At 29.9% G+C, this 17,463-nt stretch overlaps 1 long non-coding RNA gene across 1 annotated transcript; it reads right to left on the bottom strand.

Annotated features, from left to right (window-relative positions):
* Window positions 1-13,932: 13,932 nt before the first annotated feature.
* On the bottom strand, window positions 13,933-16,839 carry LOC132730589 (uncharacterized). Its single transcript, XR_009625776.1, has 2 exons — window positions 16,756-16,839; window positions 13,933-16,256 (listed from the first exon to the last, which is right to left on the bottom strand). It is a non-coding gene; the product is annotated as an uncharacterized LOC132730589 (long non-coding RNA).
* Between the last annotated feature and the right edge of the window lie 624 nt (window positions 16,840-17,463).

The raw sequence follows: 17,463 nt of genomic DNA, 5'->3' as shown, positions 1-17,463 counted from the left end.
TCTATAGTTGTCGTTTTAAATTTCAATAAGAAAAATACCAGGCGGTGGAATTTTTTTTAATCAGTTGACTGGAAAGAAGGCTCTCATGTCATAAACTGCAGGAAACAGTTATTTATTAATTATCCAGTAATCACTTCTTCGCACGACAACTGTGTCTTTTCTGGTTTCCTGTAAATAACCTTTAATTGTTATAAAACTATGTAGAATAAGTTCGCCTCCTCTATACTTAAATATCTTATTCCGTTTAGAATTGTTATGTAAGATCAAGATTTTCAAACTGACCAACGTCATCAATGTATGATTATGCGCCGACTTTCTGTTATGAATGATACTAAATACTACCAAAATAATTATTTATGGCATTACTTATATTAGCGTACAATAAAGATGGTTATATTTGGTTTTCAGAAAACAATAATGAATATATGTCAACATTTTGTAACATAAACTAATTTAACAATTATGTTCATCCTGCTGATGAAATATCAATTATACATTAATTTCCAAGTATAGTACTGCAGTTTATATGACATATTGTTCACCATTGTTAGGGATAGACACATTTGTATATTGCCGTCGGTTTTTAACAGATACGAGTATAAAAGAGCATATCAATACCTAAGGAATTTCGATGATTTTGCGATATCGATTGTATCCCTTGGAAAATACTTAAATACTTTTCTACAATAAAAATGATCATGATTAAATAATTGTTTAGTTTTCAGACCAATGCAACGGGAAATAATTTAAACAATCAATTGCTCCTTATTACATAACTTTGACATAGATATAGCTATACGATGTTCTATTGCTCCAAATTAATACTTTATTTATTCGAGGTCTTTTTACAAGTTAAAGGACCTTTTGTCAAATAAGATAAAGAGCTGATACATCTACCAATTCTAATCTTTTTAAGATCAGAAATCTGGGAATTTTTATTGGTAGCAACAGTAAACGACTAATGTATTATAATTATGATAGTTTCGTATAAGTTACAACTCTGAAAATGTAATTATTTCTCTTGTATAAAAATGCGAACATATGTATATTTAACAGAGATAAATAATGCATTAGAGAATGAAATCACGTGAGCATATGGCGTGTTTGCACATGCCCTTATATGCCATGTATAAATAGCTTATGCGAAACAAGTGTTTAGTGCATTTTCAAACATTTTACAGGAGAAGGAAAAAACTGTTTAAAATTAGTATTACTGTATATTTTAACTAAATACTACAATTGTATGTGCAAATCAACTTTTTTCACTAAATCTTTGTTTTGATCTTCAGAATCATTCATCACAGAAAAAGATATTTTAATAAACGTCATTTAGAACAGTTTTACGCTAAAAAAACTTTTAAAAATGTTTAAAAATTTTAATGTGAAAAATATATAAGTGGCGTTATTCTTGATTATTTTTTCAACTAATTATACCTCAATTAATGTGGATTTTGGTTCTAAAGAGCTGTTTTTCATATAATATCCATCTTTTTGTAAAATGTCAGTTACATTGATTTCACATTGATAAATGCAGACATTTAAAGTCTGTCATTGTCACTTACATAGTGGTAGGATCAGCTCAACCAAAGTTCCAAAGGTTATCTAAGGGAAATAATTAAATCTGGTGTTAAATTTTATTCAATGGGATTTATAAGTGAAATAAAATCTGTATCACTCACAGTTTATCACTGACATATGGGAACATTGGTTTAGAAAGCAATTCGAACCACAATTTGGTTTGAGATTTTCATGTTACTTTGGTATAATAATCACTTAAGTTTGTCAAAGGTTACAAAGGCCTTAAACAGCGTCAAGCAAGTTCCAGGTCTTCATAGATATTAACTGTATTAAAAACATACTAAAGCATTTTTTGTAAGTCATATTCTTATTGGATTTTGCAAACATTAGAAAGAATGAAAAACAATGTTATTTTAAATGTTTTATTTCAATCAAACTTTAATTTGAATTCATAATTTTGGCATTTATGCAATTTATCCTTAAGTAAATCATACAATACTTTCATTCACTAATGTAAAAAACAAAAGCAAATTAATGCATCTGGACATGACGAATAATGTCTTAACTACTTTTTTATGAAGAATACCTGGTCACCTCACTCAGGTAATCTGAGAAATTCATCATTACAGATACATTTGTTTGCTTAATTAACTTATCATAAAAATTTCACACACAGGAGTCAATATTATGTTACTATTTACAATGTTAATTTACTGTAAAGTATTTAATTACAGGTGATATCATTTGTGCCAAATGGCATTTTAAATGCACTGCTGTCACATACCATTGATCTGCACCAAAATAGTAAACTTTTGCACCAACGTCATCATTTGTGCTATTTTCATTTTACCAATTGCAATTACAGTGGTGCAATTGAAATCACATATAATGGTTTGACCTTTATGATTTGTGGCACAATTGATATGAAACTTTTTGTGCATATGATAAATTCTAATTTGCCCAATTGGCACATTTGCAATTGCCCAGGTGATACAATTCTAATAAATTACAGTTTACCATTGTAAAAAATATAATATACATACATATGTATATCGAATAAAATGTAGGTAAATCATATAATTATACCTGTCACCACACAATTATAAAGCAAAAATAATATGTTACTGCTTGATTCATTCAACAGCTCAAAATGTCTTTGTTATTGTTCAAGCATTTGCATAACCATAAAAAAAACAGGGAACACATAAAGCTCAGGAAAAAGTTACATAAGAACAATAGTCACAATTATATTACAATTATCAGATAGAAAGCATGAAATAGAACTACTCTCGTATGAATTGCCAGTTATAAAAATACCAGAAATTAACATTATACATTAAAATCCCATAATTTTGATTTAACACATTTAATTTTCAAATAACTACATGTATCTATTATGTTATTCACAAGATGAGAAATTTATAAATAATTTAAATGAAGAACAAATCAGTATTTTAGTTTCAGTGAATTTTCAACAAGTTTATTATAATTACATCAAGGACAACAACTGCCAGTTTGATTGAAATGTTCCAAAGCTACTCCTTTTTAAGAGGTTAATACAATATTCAGAAGTAACATCACCAATATAACATCAACAAATATTAAACAATACTCAGTATCTATAATTAAATAAACAAAATTTAACTTCAAATTTACTTTGCACAAGTTGCATTTCCTTTTTATAAAAATCAAGATATAGCTGCTTTTAGCAGATGCAAAATATACATGAAATATAAAAATAGATTTACTTTAGAATGACTAAAATACACACAACTATGCAATAATTTTTTATAACTTATGGCATATACATGTAATGTATAATAAGTAGCACAATTTCATATAAACTTGAACTGAACATTGACCCCTAATGAACTGGCCTAAAACATGGTAACTACTCAAAATTTCTATCATAAATGCATAATGGGTAAGCATCACATTGATATTTAATTAAAAATCTTTATAAAAATCACTTATCTTAATAAGTTTCTTATTCAAGGATTTTTTTCAAGGACTCTTGTATCATTTTTAAGCCACATTATTTTTGTGGTTGTTCAACACTAGTTTCATATGGCAGAAAAGCATAGAAAAAATGGTTTGCTCTAGGAATAATGTTATCAAGGCACAGAGTAATAAGGTCATTATATTTATCAGCACTTATTTTTAAATAGTCATTTCTTTATTTAGCAAGCATCAAGTCTTTAGGGTCAGGTACATTGGCAATATGGCGTCTAATACGTGACACTAGACTTACGACTTCAAAGATAGGACTGTCATAATCGTATTTAAACTTATATTTATTTGGTTCATCAGACTCAACTTTAAGTACTCTTACTTGACTTATGAATACCTTTTGCCTTTCTTCATTTAAGTCAAATATTTTCAAACACTTGTAGAAAAGTTTAAAATTAAAAAAAATCATGCAAGGACATCTCATGAACTTTGTATGGATGCCTGCGTCTAGCTGTTTGTATAATACCTGACCACTGACTAGTTGTGTAAAGGTTTAAGTATCTGGTAACATTTTCAACTGCAGCATGAATACTATCATTCTCATTACAGGTATGACTTTTTTCCAGATATTTATGTTTGTTTGTTTGTTTGTTTGGATTTTACGGCACGTCAACACATAAATGGCCATATCGTGCCGAATGCTAAAATAAGCTTAAACTATTATGTAAGACGTTGTAAATAAAAATAAAAAAAGAGCCAATCAGATCTTTGAATACAAGTTTATCTCTTTCAAATAATCGATGATGTTTTTTGATGGAATTGTATTAAAGAGTTCTTTGAGTGAGTTTACATTATAAAATCTGTTACGGGCCTGTGAAAAATCATGACATTCCAGAAGAAAATGCTTGACAGTAAAATTTTCATTACAGCCTACACAGAAAGGGGCATTGTCATTCGTGAGGAGAGAAGAATGGGTAACTTTAGTGTGTCCAATTCGGCATCGAAGAAGAACTGTTTGATCATGGCGGTTTGACAAAGACAGAGATGGTGACTCATCAAGAGATGGGTTTATATCATGAAGTTTATTAAAGACGGCATTGTCCCAATTTGCTTTCCATTCAGATGAAACGAGTTTATTTATAGCCGTTCTAAAATCACAAGCAGGTAACAATAAGTCAGTTTTTTTGAAAATTTAAAGCTTGTTTAGCTAAAGCATCTACTTTTTCATTTCCTCGTATACCTACATGACTTGGAATCCAATATAATTTAACAAATTTTATTTTAAGTATATCATGAAATCGCAAAAGAAGTTTCTTTATCATGATATTGTCAGATTTTTTATTTTTAATAGATATTAAAGCAGAAAGCTGGCTTCAAGATTAAATTTTTGAAGACAATACCATAGCATTGTAATGAAATACCTATTTTTGTTTTAAACATAGCAGTTATCTGAATAAAAAATGAACCTTTTGCAACCTTGATTAGCTCTCTCTTATATAAATTTAAAGACACACGAGGCTATTTCACATGAACTTCTACCAGCTGTGGTCTCATCCCATATAAACCAATGTCCATCTTTTTTCCCCAGGTTGTATATAGAAAAGTTATAAGTATTAAGTCGCCTTTTGAAAAAAAGGCAGACGATTTTCCGTGATGAGTTTGTCAAATAGATAAATACAGAATCCCTAAAAAAAGCCCAACACGACAAAATGGAAAATGTTGCAGGCTCGGTTTGATTAAGCCTGCTCATGGACGGTACTGGAAAGTGCAAGTTACCGTCCACGCCCCCTAGCACCGGCCCAAGCAGAACTCAACATAAACATGAAATAGTAAAATTTTAAATATAGAAACATCCGCAGATGTGTTCATACAACCTGTTCTAAGTCAAAACATGCTACAGTCATTTCCCTAGATGATATTGCCCTATTTTTGTCATAAACTTTACTCTCTTGAGCATGCTTGCTGTTTCTAATGTGATCTTTGTGATTGGCTTCCATCTGCAATTTAGTTTCTCCAATTGCATTTGAAAATGAATTACAAAGATCACATTGATCATTTACAGGTTTATGAAAACTGATGGATGTTGAACTCAGTATTAGATATTTTACGATAAATATGAACAGGTACAGTTTCAAAATTATGACTCTGACAATAATCACTGTATAGATCATACATCTTTTTAAGACTTAAAGAAGAATCAATGTATTGGCGTTGGCTATTTTTACGACAGTAATGTGAATCAACTGTTAAAAGAGTATATATGTTCCCTGACAATATATAGTTTTGTGTTCGGTACTGGGTTAATTCTGCTGCCATCAGACCTCCCTATAAAATCTTTCTCTACCACCCCCTGTATCTGCATTTTGGAATGAACAGACTGGCCAATATTAAGTGTATTAAAAAAAGTTGTTTGCATACATGGAAGGGGGAATTTGAATCTGAATTTTGAAACAAATATTTGCAGGAAAATTTCCTGCGTGAAGTCAGTTTTTTCTTCCCCCTACATTTCTCACATTTATTAGTATTACTTATTATAAACTGCCTTTGTCTAGTAACACACCCCAACTACCAGAAGGAGTATAGCAAATTCTTTCTATCCTCTTCACTCAGTTCCTTTGAACATCTAAACCTACAACTTACTCCACATGCTGGCTTTAACATTCTTTTTCTAAATAATTTACCATATCTATTTACATAAGTAAGCCCTTCATTACGTCTTTTTTGTTTTGTTTACTTTCCAATTGGATTCATCCCTTAGACGCTTCCGTCCCCTATCCTTTTGTTTGACAAACTTACAACTGCTTGCCGAACCTATTAGCACTTTCTATTCTGTGAACTGTCCTAAGTGTAGATGTTGTGACAGAAACTCTTTTATGTTTACCACCCCTAAGACGATATTTCTTTGAAAAAAAGCTTAAAGGCATGCTCTCTTCTATATCACTAAAATTGTTCTGATCTATTTCATAATCTATAGTGTCACTGCTCCTTTAGCATCAAAAGTATCGATGTTAATGGATTGAAGAAATTCGGAAGAGCTATTAAGATTAACCAAAGTTTCATAAATCACAGTATCTAACCCAACTCCATCAGCATCACCACTACCATTTACTTTCTCAATAACTAATTCACCATCTGACCTACAGCTTTCTACCATATCCTCACCTAGCACTGTATCTACCTCAACTCTATCAGCATCACCACTACCATTTACATTCTGAATAACTAATTCACCATCTGACCTACAACTTTCTACCATATCTTTACCTAGCACTGTATCTACCTTAACTCCATCAGCATCACCACTTCCATTTACATTCTCAATTACTAATTCACCATCTGACCTACAACTTTCTACCATATTCTCACCTAGCACTGTATCTACCTCAACTCTATCAGCAGACCATTACCATTTACATTCTCAATAACTAATTCACCATAAAGATTACAGGCATATTAACCTTCACTTATTGTTGTAAAACCTGAAAAATCACTAGAAGAATCTGAAAAGCAGTCAGAATCTTTACCTTTAAGTATTGTAACATGATTAATTTCAAAACAAACTTCAGTGCATGAGAGAAGAACTGATGACAGGTGTCGAATAAAAGATGTTAAGTTTTCCAGAGAGGAGTGTCCAGTCAAAGCAGCCATCCCTTCAGCACAAGGCATCCCATATTCATTGCGGCTGTGAGGATCGAACAAATAGAATTTGTCATTTGTTTTTATAACAGCCATAGTGTAACAGGCAACTGTTAAAAAGCAAAAGTCATTCATAACTTTTAAAGAATCAAACAAATTGAAAAATGGTTCATCTGTTGTTTCCCTATTTATAGTTCCACTAAACGCATGCAACATTTCCATCTGAAAATGAGACGTCTGTTTTTGGAAGTTCGCTGACAAGAAGATACTTGTCTACACATAGGGATTGATATAAGTCATCCGCATCGTTTAGAATTTTGTCAAGATCACTTGTTTTCCAAATTACAGGTGACTTTTCAGTTACAAAAACCATGGAAGCAAGACTATTTGCCGTACATTGTTTTCCAGCACTCTTTAAGATTCAATCACCCTGAAGTCCTGTTGCTTGTATAGATAACATTTTGAAGTGAAAGTTAAAAAAGTCTATTTAAGATAGTTAATGAGCACTTATAATTGTGTATTGCAACATTTCGCATTCAGAGTCCAATCATATGAAAATTTAAATATTCCCATGTACATCATGAACATGCATATACAGTGAAACTCGGTTATAAGGAATTTGTTCGGACCATGACATTTAGTTTACTATATCTGAGGTTTCTTATAAACAATATAAGGAAATAGAACAACATATTTATAGCAAACATAAAACGAACTGCTCACTTGGTCGACTATTTAATATTTAAACTTATCTATTCTTATTATAAAATTATAGTCAAATCATTACAAATTCAAAATTTTGTAACTATATAGGTGTTAAGACTTCATATTTTTATCTATTTTTAAGTCATATGCTACTTCAGCTTTTGCGGTTTTACAATGCATACACATAGTTCTACCTTTTCAACATAATTATAAATCATAAGCATTTTATTTCAGGAACGGGTATAATGATGAAACAAGATAAACATTTATTAATTGTCTATTTTTTCATGTGAACAATTTTGTATTAACAGCTCCGTGATAAATGCACTGAACTTTATTTAGGAAAATAAACGAAACAAAAAACAAACAAAAATACACAGTTACTATATACAAAAAGAAGGTAAATGTAAATCATGCCATTCCAATTTTATAATGGACCCAAATAATCTTAATTTACTCTTTGTTTTACAAAAAGTCACGGATTATAGATTACTGGTTTCGATAAACATGTATCACACTTGAGCGGTATTTTTGCGTCTTTGTCTGCTAATTAAGTCTGTCAAGGTGTGAAAGCATGTTTGGTACGTGAAAATCACAGTTAGCTATAAACAACTTATTAACTGTGGTAATAGGTTGGTGCGGACCTCAGTAACCGATGATACGCTTTAAGCGATTTTGCTATAAACAAAGTTATATAATTATATAAGATAAAGAAGTGAAAAAGCTCGGGACCAATTGAAAGAGTTTCTTATAACCGAGTGTACCCTGTATGTGAGTTCCCTATAAGTAAGATTCACTGTAAAATTGTCAAACCCAACAGTCTTTAATATGTACATAATTATCAGATGAATATGTTGTTTGAAAATTAATAATAAATATAAATATATAAAATGAAAGAAAAATGTTCATAATTATATTTTATTAATAAAGAGAGAAACATGCACCAAAAAAATCACAACACAAAAAAGTGTGGGCATATTTTGTTCTGAAACATGTTATTCTAGTTCATATGCAATATTCATGTTTGTTAAATAACAGGCATTCTATATATTAAAATTTATAATTGAGAAATTATAATCGGCTTATGAAAACAATGTAATTGTATCGTCTTTAAATTTTTACTGAAGTTTTCATTTGATATAGCTGTTTTGACTCTTTGAATATCTTAAATATTTGTATATTGCAGCTATTATATAATATCATTAAAAACAAAATAAGGTTTAAATTTTATATCGAGTCCTTATATATTAAGTAAAATATACTATACCTTTTATGAATCTGTAAATCTTTTTTGACATCAAAATAAGTTGTTGTTTTTGGGAATGATGTACATAAGTACCGATTAAATAAAAACAAATAAATGTATTTATTCATTTATTTATTTATTTACTCATCTTCATACATTGTGATTGTAAAAGTATAACGTTTTATATAGTTGATGACATCACTCATGATGAGTACACTTACACTAAATTTATATTTAAACCTTCTTGAAAACTTGAATTGTGAATATGAAAACAGTGTAAGTGACATATGCTTTATAAACTTCATATTTTTTCAATCAAATGTTGTCTAGCTAACAATCACTAATATTGTGTCAAATACTTTTTAATATTAAATAATTAAAAACAAGTGTGCATACTTTTATCACTTAAACATTTTGCTTATAAATGGATCGGAAATCCTTTAATGTATGTTATATAGGAACCCAATGTACGATCAAACATACTATTTCCAGCAGACTTCTTGATCAATATTTCTTAAATATGTTTTTCCCTTATTTTAAAAGATTTGGCTTTGCTCGTCCAGAAGTTTGGCACTCCTTCCAACTTTTGTGGTCATCTGCCATTAACCATTAACAACAAAAATAGTTCAAAAACGATATTCCTTTAACGTAAATTATGAGTTATTGCCCTTTTCATTGTTTCTGAAATTGAAGTTACTTATTACACTTTGCAATACTATTTGTCATGTTCAGTATTACTGTACGACATATGTCAATCGATATGATGCATCAATTTCTATATTTAACAGATATTTATGTCTAACATTTTGTTAATAATGTTTAAAGAGATTCAAAGAATATGTTCGTATGCAAACAAGAATATTTATCAATTAAATCTACGTTAATGTGAAAAAATGACTTTTCCTCGTGAAATTTGGCACCATGAACTTTGATAGTTTAAGGTAAAGCATGCGTTCACTGTACTTGCATATATTTAGATTTGTTATTCAGATATAACTTACTTCAATAAAATAACCAAATATCAAAAAGTATTTTGTGCCATCGTTTTAATATATATAAAAACAATAAATAGTCTTGCATTTTACTGCTGATTTTCGTGCGTTTTGAATTGGGGTACACAATACTACGGAAATTCAATCATATGATTCGTATCACTCTAGAACTTATAAACAATTTTGTGTTTTATAACTTTGCATCAATATATTCATCTCAAAATTCAATTGCAAGATGGTCGAAAATATTCCTATTATTGTATATTGCCTAATGAAAATTTAAGTGCACATTCTAGTCGGCGATTTGAGTAATCTATATTGCATGGAAGAAGCACATTATAACGTTGAATGTTGAATAGTTACTGAAATAATTCCGTAATACAGGCATTCGAAAACGCAATTGTTAACGGAGGCGGAAATGTTTCTTCACTAATGAATTTTTGCAGGCATATTGCAAATTTATTTTATTTTTGTAACATAGATATATATCCTGCATCATCTGACATCGATTTAAACTTTAATCTATAATTAGTGTAGATTTCAGAGATGTTTAGAATTCATTTTGAATTTTATACAAAATATAATTCTAGAAAAAAAGACGTATGTATGATATCAAACAGTAAGGATGCGTGCAACCTATATTTAACATTTAATATCTTTAGTTTGCCTTACCTGGTTAAAACCAACTTGGTTAACATTTTCAGATTTATTTTCAAATCAATGCCAATTCAAATGTTTAGAACTTCTTAATTTCAAATAAATAAACAAATGTTTAGGAAATATTTGACGATTTTTTTTTCAAAGTCAAATAACATAACAGATATGCCATCGTTTAACCATCAACTGTTTAGCATAATTATTGTTATTTTTAGCATCTAAATTATAAATTTTCGCTATATATTTGATATAAATACGGTGATGAATGCCATGTGCAAATCTAATCAATTTATGAAAAACACGTGAGACAGTTCTCTTATATGTTAGACAGATTTAAATCATTTCCCCACATTTACCAATATATTTTTTTTGTTTTATCACCATTATAACCGTCAATTTCTTTTTGAAATGTATTGTAAATGCAGTTCAACTTGACAATGAATTTATAAGCAAAATGTCACTGTAATGTTAATTTCTTGCATTCAACAATTAAATGGTGTTACAAAAAAGTTAAATCTCCATGAACTGGCTAGAAAGCTAAAGAGTTTATCACATAATAGTTCAGGCATTTTTGCATTAGCTAATGCCATCAATATATTAACAGTGTTTTCAATAAATGTTGTACTTAAATATAGTTCGTGATGACGGTACTTAAAACTATATATTGTTGATAGACAGCAAATGAAGTGCTTCGTCATTATTTTGTAAATGTTCGACATTATTATTATGAAAATGTACATTCTGGTAAAAGACTTTGAAAGATTAGTAACTGTTATATTGACATGATAATGCTTAGCTTCAAATGCGCCGGGAAATACCTTCAAGTCAGGAAATCGATTCTGAAATAAATCTTCTGTCGCATTAGACTTCACAAAGAATGATCTTTAATATTTTGTTTGTTTTATTTAGTTACTAAGTGAAGCGGAACGATCAATAGGTTAACAGAATGATCAAATATTTTTACCATCTAAACTAGAAATTCTCGCTTTATATTTTATAGAAATGCAGCGATGAATGTCATGTGTAAATGGAAAAACAAGTGGGACAGTCCTTTTATATCCCCACATTTTCCAATATCATTTTTTTGTTTAATCACCATTTAAATCATCAATCTCTTGAAATATATAGTCAGTGCAGCTGAACTTGACAATGTTGATTTGTTGCATTTAACAATCAAGTGGTGTTAAAAAACCGTTAGATCTCTATAAACTGGCTAGGTAGCTAAAAAGTTAATCAATAATATATCAGATATTTTGTACATAACAATTTGGATAAGCTAATGGTATCATAATAATGGTAATATTATCAGTGTATTCAATAAATGGTGTACTTAAATATAGTTCGTAATGACGGCGTCTAAAGCGATATATTGTTGATAGACAGAAAATGAAGTTTTTCGTCATTATTTTGAAAATGTTCGTCATTATTATGAAAAAGTACATCCTGGTAAATGACTTTGAAAGATTAGTTATATTGACATTATAATGATTAGCTTCAAATGCACCGGGAAATACCGTCAAGTCTTGAAATCGATACTGATATAAATCTTTTGTGGCATTAAACTTCACAAAGAATGGTTTGTTTTATTAAGTTACTAAGTGAAGCGGAACGATCAATAGATAAACATAATGATCAAATTTTAACCATGGCGACGGAACTTTTTCTGTTTTCGTTTTTAAAGCTTTTGAAAATATTATGTGAAATATCGATTACGTGTAATTACATGTTACGCTTTTTGCAGATTATAATTTGAATACGAATAGCCAAAATAAATGAATAAACAAAACCAAAAAACATTAACATTAACACATTTTTATAGGTTTATTCTTATGTTGATAACTGTACGAATTAGTACGCTATATATTTGAACTAATTATGCAACGCAAACATTGTTCTCCTTTGAAATCGTCTGTAGTAGAAATCCTGTTTTATACATATATTGTTCTGTATGATTAGCACATATTGCTAAGGCCTCATTTCATTTCAGTGAAAATATGATAAACAATATGAACAAGGAAAGGCGGAGCCAAATGAACGCAACCCCCATACGACCCAGCAACAAAAATCAGTGACAAGGAGCCCAGGCGGACCCTAAACAAAAACAGGACAGGGCACAAGACAGAGCACGGACAGGTTAATCACTAAACTGATAAATGATTAAATAATCTAATAACTAATAATTAATTGAATAACGAAACATTGATTAAAGCTCCTAAAAGCTAATATTTTTATTATGAATAACTAAAAGCATGGTAAAAAACAGTCTAGTTGTGACAGACAGATATGATATTGACAAGGTATATCATACACCAACGCTTCATTTGGTATTCATGAAAGTCTTAAAAGTATTCTACAAATAAACTGAGCTTCAGCCGTTTTTCATGTTTTGTGATTTACAGCTTTTTTCTAACATATTGCAAAACATTTTGTAGATATTTATTTTGCAATATAGTCATTGATCGTTTCATACCATTCAAAAATACTTCACATGTGATCTATCTTGTATCTTTATTATAATCGTAGCAAATGTAAATAGCTGGGGAACACATTGTTGAAGCACTGAATCCATGATTTTAGTAAATGTATTTGGTTTTGATAAGATTTAGCAGACTATGCCGTTGATCATATTTTTAAAAAAATAAAATATATATATATATATATATATATATATATATATATATATATATATATATATATATATATATATATATATATATATATATATATATATATATATATAATTTACCTCATTTTGCGATTTTGAAAACATCTATATTTAAGTATTTATGACACATGTATCTACAGAATTGAAATATTACTTAACTCGATCAAACCAAAATGCTATTCAAAAGCACATGCATTAGGTAGAGAAAACAAGCTTGTTGAATCCAAAATATAAACATGCCACTTTGTAAACAAATAACCTTACATTTTTCACATGACATGTGCAGATATTCATGTGCTTCTCGTAATAAACCCCATTTTGCTCAAGACAGCTTTCTGACCATTTTCCACTTATTTAAGTTAATTCAGATGTAGTCCGGCTGCTGTGAAAATCAATGGTAGGATACTACGTCATCGCGCACCTGCTGAATGCTCCCACTTGGACCATTTTTTCGTCGATTCGAAGGTAAAATACAATTTTATTATAAGAAAACGTAAGAGTATTAAAAAATCATGTAGCGCACCAAAGAATGGCTATAGTACTTGAGATAATTGATAAAAAAGTTTATAGATTTATTGCCTGGTTTAAGCCTGAAAACGGGATAAGTGTTTTTCTCTGAATGCTCCCACTCGGACTTTTCCCGAAACATATATGAAATAAGGTTGAAAACCTTCTTGAAAATTATTTTTAACGTACCGGAACATAAACCGAGTCATGTTTATCCATTTTTCTAGATTAGTTTCAGATATTTCCATTCAGAAATCAGTTTTTCTTAATTCTTTTTATAAAAATTGAAAATGCTCCCACTCGGACTCATCTTCAGAGATGCTCCCACTCGGACCTAAATATAGACATATTTTGAAAGCACATTGCTGTGTTAAGAATTTATTATTTTTTCAAAATATCTTCATATTCAAGTTCATATATTCATATTATCAGTTAGAATTCAATGAAACAGCATTTTTAAAATACGATACTAATATTTAGATCAGTAAATTGTGACATATTGTATCATAACAGTCTCGTAAATATGTCTTCTAGCTGCCTAAGAATAAGGAAAAAAAGGTTGTGTTTAAATAATTCCTCGTTAAATAGAGTCGCTGAAATAAGAAACAATTGATTATACATTTTAAAAATATAATAACGTTTTGTTTTGCAGAAAGTATTTGTGATTGTGACCAGTATGAGAAAAGGTATAAACCACATTGCGACGTAAGGAAGCACATGGCAGGACACCTTGACACGGCATAGCTGGAGCAAATATTTTAGATACCAACTGTGGATATATCTCAGTGAGGAGGAATACTCTAGAAAACACAAGATTTGTAGCTCTTTGAAGTAATTGTCTTTTGTTCAGTTTTTGCGTTAATCATTGGGCAATGTGTCATAAAGGATCAATTTATCTGAAACTTCACTGGAGGATAGATATACCACAAACAAGAATGACAACTCTCCAGTTTTTGGAGTTATTGCTCTTTGTATTCACTATGATTAGTTTGCAAGGACCATACCTCTAAAGGTATTTGAGATATAAACTTGAAACTTTATATTGAACAAAACTTCCGTATGCTGTTTTTAATTTAAGAAAACAACACTGGGACAGTGCAGATAGAAGTGAACTAGCAGAGCGTAATGCCCATAAGTGTTCACTTAATGCTTCTTTGTTGTTTTTTCTTTGTTGTTTTTTCATGGGAGTGTTATTTTTGTTATGATTTATTATTTCTACGCTATAACTTTTCATTAATTTTCACGAGTGTCATTACTTGGATTTTTACATGTATGTAAGGGTTACTTCCCCTATGAAATGTATTTCCTCCTTTTCGGCGGGGGATTTTACTGTCTGTGATTCCTCCTTGTATGATTGTTCTTATTTTAACGTCATTTAAATATCCTGAAATCAACTTTGGTTTTATATAATAAATATAATGCTCAAATGAAGATTTATCAATATTGTATGTTCCAAAAAGCATTATTTGTAAAGATAATACCGAATTAATATTTCATAAAGGGAGGTAATTTAAGAAATATATTTTCTTTTAAGTGTAAGTTGAATTCTTAAATAAGAAATGAATGCATACATGTATATTTTAATGATTACATATAATGTGGACAAGCATTTGCAGTAAGTATTTCACATATTCCTTAATGTTTGAAAATTGTTTTAGAAGCATAATTATATACATATATATAAAATTTCAATTGTAATTACCAAGATATGGTAAAGACTGTGATAAAGAAATAACTGTGATCTTTGTTTTCTTATTTATTTAATTTTGTTATTTTAGGTAAAAATACGTACATATGATAACTTTCATACTTAAAAATGTCAAAGTTGTCAATAATTGTGATGCATGCTTTATATGCCATGGTATGGCAGTACATTGACTTTTTAACCAGTTCATGACAAAAATGATTCACATGTTGTTCTTTAATAAACTATTCAAATCAGCCGATATATATTGACTTCTTTATGTTCATAAACGTACTATTATGTTGTTATAAAATCTAAATCACAAGTTTAACAAACACGCAAATCATTGGGTTTTAAATTATTAACAAGATATTAAAGTCAGCAATTATTGAATAAATGCAGGCCTCTAATATGTGTACGAGTCCAACAGAATCTTAATCCAGTATGGTACTAAACAATGTATAATGACTTCTTTATAAAGCACCACCATTGTTTAAACATCTCAAAAAAAAACTTTATTCTTGAGATCCAAACTGTTCATTTAAAGTCTTATAGTCCTATCTTTGTTGTTGGCAATAATTTTGAATCATCCCTTCGGATCCAACATAAGCCAAGTGCACCTTTTTGTAAAGTGATCCTGTCAGTTGAAACTTTGCCATGGCACCGGGTCCCGCCCAACGACGTAAGAAGTGATCTCTGTAAAAAGAAGTAAAAGTTAATGTCGCAAAACTAGTTATTGACAAAATGTTTTAAAAATTGTAAGAATAATCCATAAAAGCTTGGCACATCAATGTGCTTTCAAAATGTATATATTTGGGTCCAAGTGGGAGCATCTCTGAAATCGAGTCCAAGTGGGAGCATTTTCCATTTTTATAAAAAAAAAACTTTCAAAAACTGACTTTTGAATAGACATATTTGAAACTAATCTGGAAAAATGTGTAAACATGACTCGGTTTATATTCCGGTACGTTAAAATAATTTTCAAGAAGGTTTTCAACCTTATTTCTTATATGTTTCGGGAAAAAGTCCGAGTGGGAGCATTCAGAGAAAAACACTTATCCCGTTTTCAGGCTTAAACCAGGCAATGAATCTATAAACTTTTTTTACAATTATCTCAAGTACTATAGCCATTCTTTGGTGCGCTACATGATTTTTTAATACTTTTACGTTTTCTTATAATAAAATTGTATTTTACCTTCGAATCGACGAAAAAATGGTCCAAGTGGGAGCATTCAGCAGGTGCGCGATGACGTAGTATCCTACCATTGAAAATTATATTATTTAAATTTTACCGTGTAATTATAAGATATAAATGATTTTACAATCATGAGATTTGATTTTACAAGTCTTAAAGACTTGAATTTACAAGAATGAAATAAGAAAACAGTAAAATATCAGGTAAATTGTAAATCACTCACTATTAATGTAACCTTGGCTCGTTGTTTGATATCAGACACTTTGTATAACCGAATGCGGACAATGTTTCAACTCATGTCTTCTATGGGGAATTATAATGAAGTGCAAAATGTACTTTGTGAATAATAATTCTGCCAAAGGGAAGCACATCTTCTGTTATCCTCTGTTTACAATGCTTTTAGCTTCAGTTAATCATAAATAATGTTTGTCCGCGAAAAGTAATGAGCTCCGAGTTATATAAATTTATAAGGATGTTTTTGTTTTCGATCTGTTTGGTAGTATGACGCACCTACATGAGACATTGATACATATTTTAGTATGTTCGAACTCTTTGCTCGCAGATAGAAAATTGTCCAGTATTTCTACTTACAGGTTAATAGCGTAACAATTGCGCAGAAGTCTGTGCGTTTCATAGAAAATAAGCTTTATTACAAAAAGTAATTAGGTAAGTCCTTGCAAATACAACATTTCACCCAAACCCTATGTC

The sequence above is a fragment of the Ruditapes philippinarum genome, unplaced genomic scaffold (assembly GCF_026571515.1).
Source record: "Ruditapes philippinarum isolate M1 unplaced genomic scaffold, ASM2657151v2 ctg4975_1_1_1_1, whole genome shotgun sequence".
Classification (NCBI taxonomy): Eukaryota; Metazoa; Mollusca; class Bivalvia; order Venerida; family Veneridae; genus Ruditapes; species Ruditapes philippinarum.
Note: the sequence above shows the minus strand (reverse complement) of the source record. Positions and strands in the feature narration are given on the sequence as shown.